Genomic DNA, 6,493 nt, shown 5'->3' on the forward strand with positions numbered 1-6,493 from the left:
GAGTCGGGAATCGGTAGTGGGAAGTAGGTGTCGACTGCAGAGTGGACGTGCGTTCGGCGGGGGAAGCAAAACTGAAGTTTTCAGAAAACGCTCCACTCTCTCTGCACGCACCTTCTTTTCTCGTTTCTGAAGAACCCTGTCAGACCTCGTAAATATGCACCCAGAACCCACCTGTCTAATCTCATTAAACGCACTCAAAACCCCTCTGCGCTGACACCAAGTGTCAAGAAACGAGAATCTGAAATCAGATAGTGGAATGCAGGTGTCAGTAGGAGAGCGGACGTTCGTTTTACATGGGAAGAAAAATGATTTTCTGAAACCTTCTTCCCACTCTCTCTGCATGCACCCTTCATCTTCCAAAAATCTTATCTTTCATTTTTCTCCTCCTTCTCACTAGAATTCCTACCTTCTCTCTAAGAAAACTAACCTTTCCTCTTCTCCGATCATCATTCAGAAACCGTAGAAGTGCTTCCGGCAACTCAAGCTTCATCTTGAACCGAACAAGTTTCAAGTTTGAGCCGGTAAGTTTTCTCCCCTTAGTCGTTCGTTCTTTTATTACATGCAAACCAAGTTCTGGTTGCATGCGGGGGTATAGTTTAAGTGATTTTTGGTTCTTTGTGATTGTTCGGTTTAGTTTGGAGAAGTGTTGATCGTTGAGGGTAGAAGTTTGGAGAAGTCTTGTCTTTGCAATGATCATCCGTGTGGATGTGAGCAGATGGTGATGCGTTACTGGAGGAGACGCTGGAAGAAGGAATTTTGGAGGAAGAGAACCTCGTTGATGTAGAAGTGAAGGCGAACAGTAGTCCGTTCGGTTAATTGTTTAGTTTAGTTATTTTAGCGAGTTGTCTTAGAACGACCACTTTCCCTTTTTCTTGATTTAACCGTTCGGTATTTTGCTTTGTAAACCGTTCGGTCAGGTTAGCTTATTGTACATCTCGTTATTTTGTAACTCGCTTCTTGTAAGGCCGTTCGGCCACGAGCGTACTTTAACTTTAGTGTAAGACTGAATTGATATGTTAATTAATGTGATTATTCTATTTGTATGATTTATTATTGTATTTATGGGATGTTACAAACTACCTATCAAAGACAGATTAACCAAACTAAAAAAAAGTTCTAAAACAGATTTAAAAGTAAAAGAACCTAAGCTCAAAATGAATGGAAGAATTAAACTAAAACAGATTATGAAAGTAGGTATTTACAGCTTCAGAAACCAAATCAGACCTAAACTAAAGGGAAAAAAAAACATCGTCGGAAAAATTTTTTTTCCCCTATTTATTACTAAAACTAATGCTAAACGGATCTATATTTACATTAAAACAAAAATTTCAACCTATACCTTCCCACCCCTACACTTAAGAGGCACATTGCCCTCAATGTGTCAGTGGGTAAGGCTCCTAAACAGCACAAACAACCACAGGTATGCACAAGATAGACAACATCAGATAGAATTGAAAAAGAAAACAAATTGAACCAGAAGTATGTACAAAATAGAACTAAAGAATTGAACACAGAAGAGCACAAGAATATACATGAACAGAACTAGAAAAAACAACACTAAACTACAAAGCTACATAAAAAAAATTGTTCAAATTGGCCACAGATCAAAATTGATTCTTTTTACTTTTATGAAAAACACATTTTGTATCTTATCATTTACTATACTACCTATTATTATGCAAGCTACTAATAGAGACCTATAACTACAAAAGAAGAGAAGGGTAAAGAAAAGGCTTATTGGTATTGGTTTCGCTCCATGGTCAGCCAAGGTGTGCATTAGCTCCTTCCCATCTCTCTGCTGCAGCAATAACAGCTTTCCATTCAAGGCTTTCAGCTGGTTCTGCACTTTCCAAGCACCTTGCTACATCGACCAGCGCTCCTCGTGCCTTTTCTGTTCATTCTGTGTGGTCCAGGTTCTTTGAGATCCATTGAGATTCTTTCCTACCTCCAAAGGGTAACCTTTGTGCCTTCAGTGTATGCAACCTCCTCAATATCAGTACCTGCACTAAGTATATCATCAACAACATCCAGATCAAAGTTAATATGAACAATTGAATCATCCCATTGTGCAGAACTGTCACAGGAAAAATCAGAATCATTTAACAGATCATCCAGAATATAAGCATCAGAATCAAAGCACCCATCAGTAGATGCATTTGTATAACTCACAGAAAATATTATTTCTACCAATTCAGAATTATAAGGAGCATCAGGCACAACAGGTAACTCAAGCAAAGGATTAAAAATAGTGTGCATTTCAGCTATACCAGTAGCAATATCAAATTCAGAGTTAACCTGGACTAATTCATCAAAGACAACCTCACCAGTATGAGAGGATTCAGTGGCCACAACATCACATTCTGCACAGCTACCATCAATTGAAATAGTGTCAAAATCAGTGTATAACTCTGTAACAGCAATAGACACACATCAATATGCTCAATTTCAAATGCTGCTTTAATAACCTTAGAGTCAATAAGTTCAGCAGTGTTAACAACAGGCTCTATAAGATCTAAGCACATACAATCAAATGCATCAAATGGCATAGGAAATTCAGATGTGGCAGTGGGAGTTTCAAGGTTAGAATAAACCTGTATTGACTCATAAAAATTGTCTTCAGCAACAACAACGGAATCAATTGAGTCAGCACATTGCACAAAATTATCATCAAAACTGTGATCAAGCTCAGTGCACACATCATAAACAGCATCAGGTATATCAATGTGTTCTACGTGAAAGACTGAATCTAAAATGTGAGTGTGTGCAGGCATCAAAACAGCAGTATCAATGGCAGGTTTTATGGGTTCAACTTTAACTAGATCAAAAGCTTTAAAATGAATTTGAACCTCATCAATATTAATTTGAATATTCAGTTCAGAGAAAACCTGTTTTCTTGATTCACCAGCTACCTTTTCAGGTTCATTCCTAGCAAACTTTGCTGCTACCTTCCACATGTGTGCCATACAATCTGGAGAGTATGCATCTTGTTGCTCTGATTCACCAAATTGAGGTTGCCAAGGTTGACCTGAGTCTTGATAAAACTGTGGTGTGGAGCTCACAATGGCTGAAGTGGTTTAACTCTCAAAAGTTTGAAACTCAATGGCAGCAGGTGTGCCCTCTTCCTCTTCAGATCTCCCTGTCAGCTTGTGTTACGTACCTGAGTACGTGAACTTGCCACTCACAACCTTTTACACTCCCACAGGAATAAACAATGGTATTTGACTGAATAAAACTTTTTATTAAATGGAAATATTGGTATCACAATAAACAACCAATAACAGGGTCTCCGTCAGTTACCTGAGAGCCTAACCTCTTTGACAAAACTCCTTAATCAAAACTTCCTCCCTAAACCCTAGGTTCCTCCTTTATTAATACTAATTACTCCTTCCCGAAAAGGTAAAGAATAATAGTAATTATGCCTATTTATTATAATTATCTGGTAAGAATATTTCTATCCTTATTTACTATATTTACTTCTATAATAGCCTCCTCAGATGTGTACGTAAGAGAAACAAAATACGTGAGCTCAGGGTCAAGTGTGCTTGTCTGATTAGCAGAGGGTATTAATATGCCCCTCAGAGTATATTTGATTGGCAATGATGTCCAATAGTACGTAAATATCCTCACTTTGAGGATGATTACTGTCTCCAACTAAAAATTCATGACTCTTACCATCCACCCTTATAATGCTAGACCCAGGAGCCTTGCTTATTCCTTTCTGCTTCATCAGTCTCCTGACATTTCTCACGTCAGCCCATTTCTTGTTAGAGGCATACAGATTAGAAAGAAGCACGTATATGCCACTATCTTGAAATTCAAAATTCTGCAGTGATTTCAAGCTTTCTTGGGTGAATCCAACATTCCCATATGTATTACAGGCACTCAAAAGCGCTCCTATGATCTGCACATCAGGGGACATGGGCATTGTCTTTATCAACTCCACAGCTTCCTCCACCAGTCCAGCTCTGCAGAGTAAATCAACCATGCAGCCGTAGTGTTCTAACCAGGGAGAAAGGTTGTAGAGGGGACTTGACATCTCATTGAAATACTTTCGGCCTTCGCTGACCAAGCCAGAATGGCAGCAAGCTGTTAAAACAGCAAGAAATGTCACTTCATTAGGCTTTGCACCTGACACTATCAAATCTTTAAATAGCTTCAATGCTTCCCTCCCAAGTCCATTTATTGCTAGACCACCTATATAGGCATTTCAAGTACGGATATTCCTAGAAGGCATTCCACTGAAGATACGCTGCGCCATGTCTACACAACCACACTTTGCATACATGTCAACCAATGTAGTTCCTATATGAACATCCCACTTGATACGGCATTGATCAATGTACTGATGGACCCATCTACCGTAGTCAAGAAGCCCAAGGCTGGCACAAGCAGAAAGCACACTAGTAAGTATAACTCCATCCGGCTCAAAACCTGAGCCTTGCATTTGGCAGAACAAGTCCAGCTATTCACTGGGATACTGGCACTGCACTAACCCGCTTATCATACTAGTCCAAGAAATAATATCTTTCTCAGGTATCTCATCAAACATTTGCCTTCCATCAGTGACAGACTCACACTTCATATACATATCCAACACAGCATTGCATACCACCAACTCCTTCCCGAACAGACATTTGAGACCCAACCCATGAATTCCTTTCCCCAAATTTAAACAACCCAATTTCCCACAAGCCCCAAGTATGCTGACAAAGGTTGCTACATTAGGTTCCACATCCATTCTCAAAAACAATGCGATGGCCTCATTAAACAACCCAGCCTTGACATACCCAGATATCAAGCCAGTCCAAGAGACCACGTCTCTCACAAGCATGTCATCAAACACCTTGCCAGCACCAACAGTGTCCCCAGAAATGCAATACACATGGACAAGAGTGTTTTGCACATAAATGTCGCACCACAAGCCAGTCTTCAAAGCTACGGAATGAAACTGTTTAATCTCTACAATCCCATAAAACTTAGCACAAGATTTCAAAACTGCTGGGATAGTGTACACATCAGGCACAAAACCATTCCTAACAGTCCATCTATAAATCAGGATTGCAAGCCAGGGTAAGTGGCCAGAGGCATAGCCAGAAATCAGCAAATTGCAAGGGAAAGAGCTCAAGTTCCAATCAAATTGCTTCAGGAAATTACAAGGGTAATGAACATCTGTAACATGTTTTCCCAAAAAAATTGCAGCTTTGGAAATAACCAAGTCATTGGCAACAAGGGCAGAAGTCAATAGATGCGCATGAATTTGCTTGAAGGATCTCAAGCCATTGCTCTTGTGAATCAAATCCAAGAGAACCGATTTCAGAGATTGCCCAGCCTTGCTCATGGTAGTGATCAGTTCTCAAACAATCCATCCAAAATCTTTCACTGTTTATGAGTGGACATAGCCACGCTTAGTTATTGGCACACAAGGTTATCAAAATCACAAGGAGTTTACGTTCCCACATCCTCTAACCCTAATTAGAGTATTTTTTTTTCTTTCATTAGACTCATCTCCAAGAACGTTCTCCTGTGCTTCCAGACATCTTGAACTCCACATATTCTTGTACAGTCAAAAAGGGGGGGTCGAGTCCATAAAAGACAAGATCAGTAAGGCGAAATTTACTGAAATATAATCCTTGTTAGATCGTCCATTTTGTACCAACGGTGTCTTTTGAGTATACCGAATCAGTATAGCTATCCTTCTTCTAACAGAGCAATGAAATTTCACAATCAGTGTAAAAATTTAGTACTAGATTTTTTTCGTCTTTTTTCATTGATTGTCTCTATGTAGTCAAAAATTCGTGTCATGCTCACTATAGAGTCATGTAATTCCCTAAGGAATTTCAACTATGTGGAGTCACATAGTCTAAATCAGATTTTTTTTTAAGAATTTACAAAAGCTAAAAACAATATTTTTTTTTTAATCGTTGAACTCAACTCTCGAGAACTCGGTCATGCACGCCCACCTTGGGGTCGTTTAATTCCAAAAAGAATTAAAATGTGTACGAGTTCAACTCATTTTCAAATCAACACACAAGAAATGCTCGCACATCATCGATCAAGAACACAGAATTAAAGGAAAAAAATCAAGATTACAGAGTCACCAAACATACAACACATAACATCAAGAACAGTAGTTGTTTCGGTATGAATTTAGTGGGACCGAGATACTAACCTGGCAGATGCAACTTTGACACTGAACCGGACGCTCGCTCTCTCCGTATTTCTGATCGTTCGGTGGTCCTTTATCTTTTAACGCTCGCTACTTCTGCACTTCGATCGTTCAGCAACTTTCCAATCTCCAACCGAGGGGGAGGACTCACCTGGCCTTGCGGTCCTGGCTTTGTATTTATAAGTTGTTTTATGCACATTAAGTTGGCATAAGCCCAATAAAATGTAAACAGAATAAAAATATAAACAGAATAAAATATAAACTTATCCTAACCGCTTAGATTTTAATTGCGTCATATGCGAACGTTTTATCCTTCGCTGGAATTCA

At 39.2% G+C, this 6,493-nt stretch overlaps 1 pseudogene across 1 annotated transcript; it reads right to left on the bottom strand.

Moving 5' to 3' along the window:
* Positions 1-1,446: 1,446 nt before the first annotated feature.
* Positions 1,447-6,094, bottom strand: LOC148200026 (pentatricopeptide repeat-containing protein At4g38010 pseudogene; annotated as a pseudogene). The gene is made up of 2 exons (XR_015785662.1): positions 2,296-6,094; positions 1,447-2,000 (listed from the first exon to the last, which is right to left on the bottom strand). The product of XR_015785662.1 is annotated as a pentatricopeptide repeat-containing protein At4g38010 pseudogene (transcript).
* Positions 6,095-6,493: the final 399 nt, after the last annotated feature.

The sequence above is a fragment of the Vigna umbellata genome, chromosome 4 (assembly GCF_029865625.1).
Source record: "Vigna umbellata cultivar VRB3 chromosome 4, Vumbellata_1.0, whole genome shotgun sequence".
Taxonomy (NCBI): Eukaryota; Viridiplantae; Streptophyta; class Magnoliopsida; order Fabales; family Fabaceae; genus Vigna; species Vigna umbellata.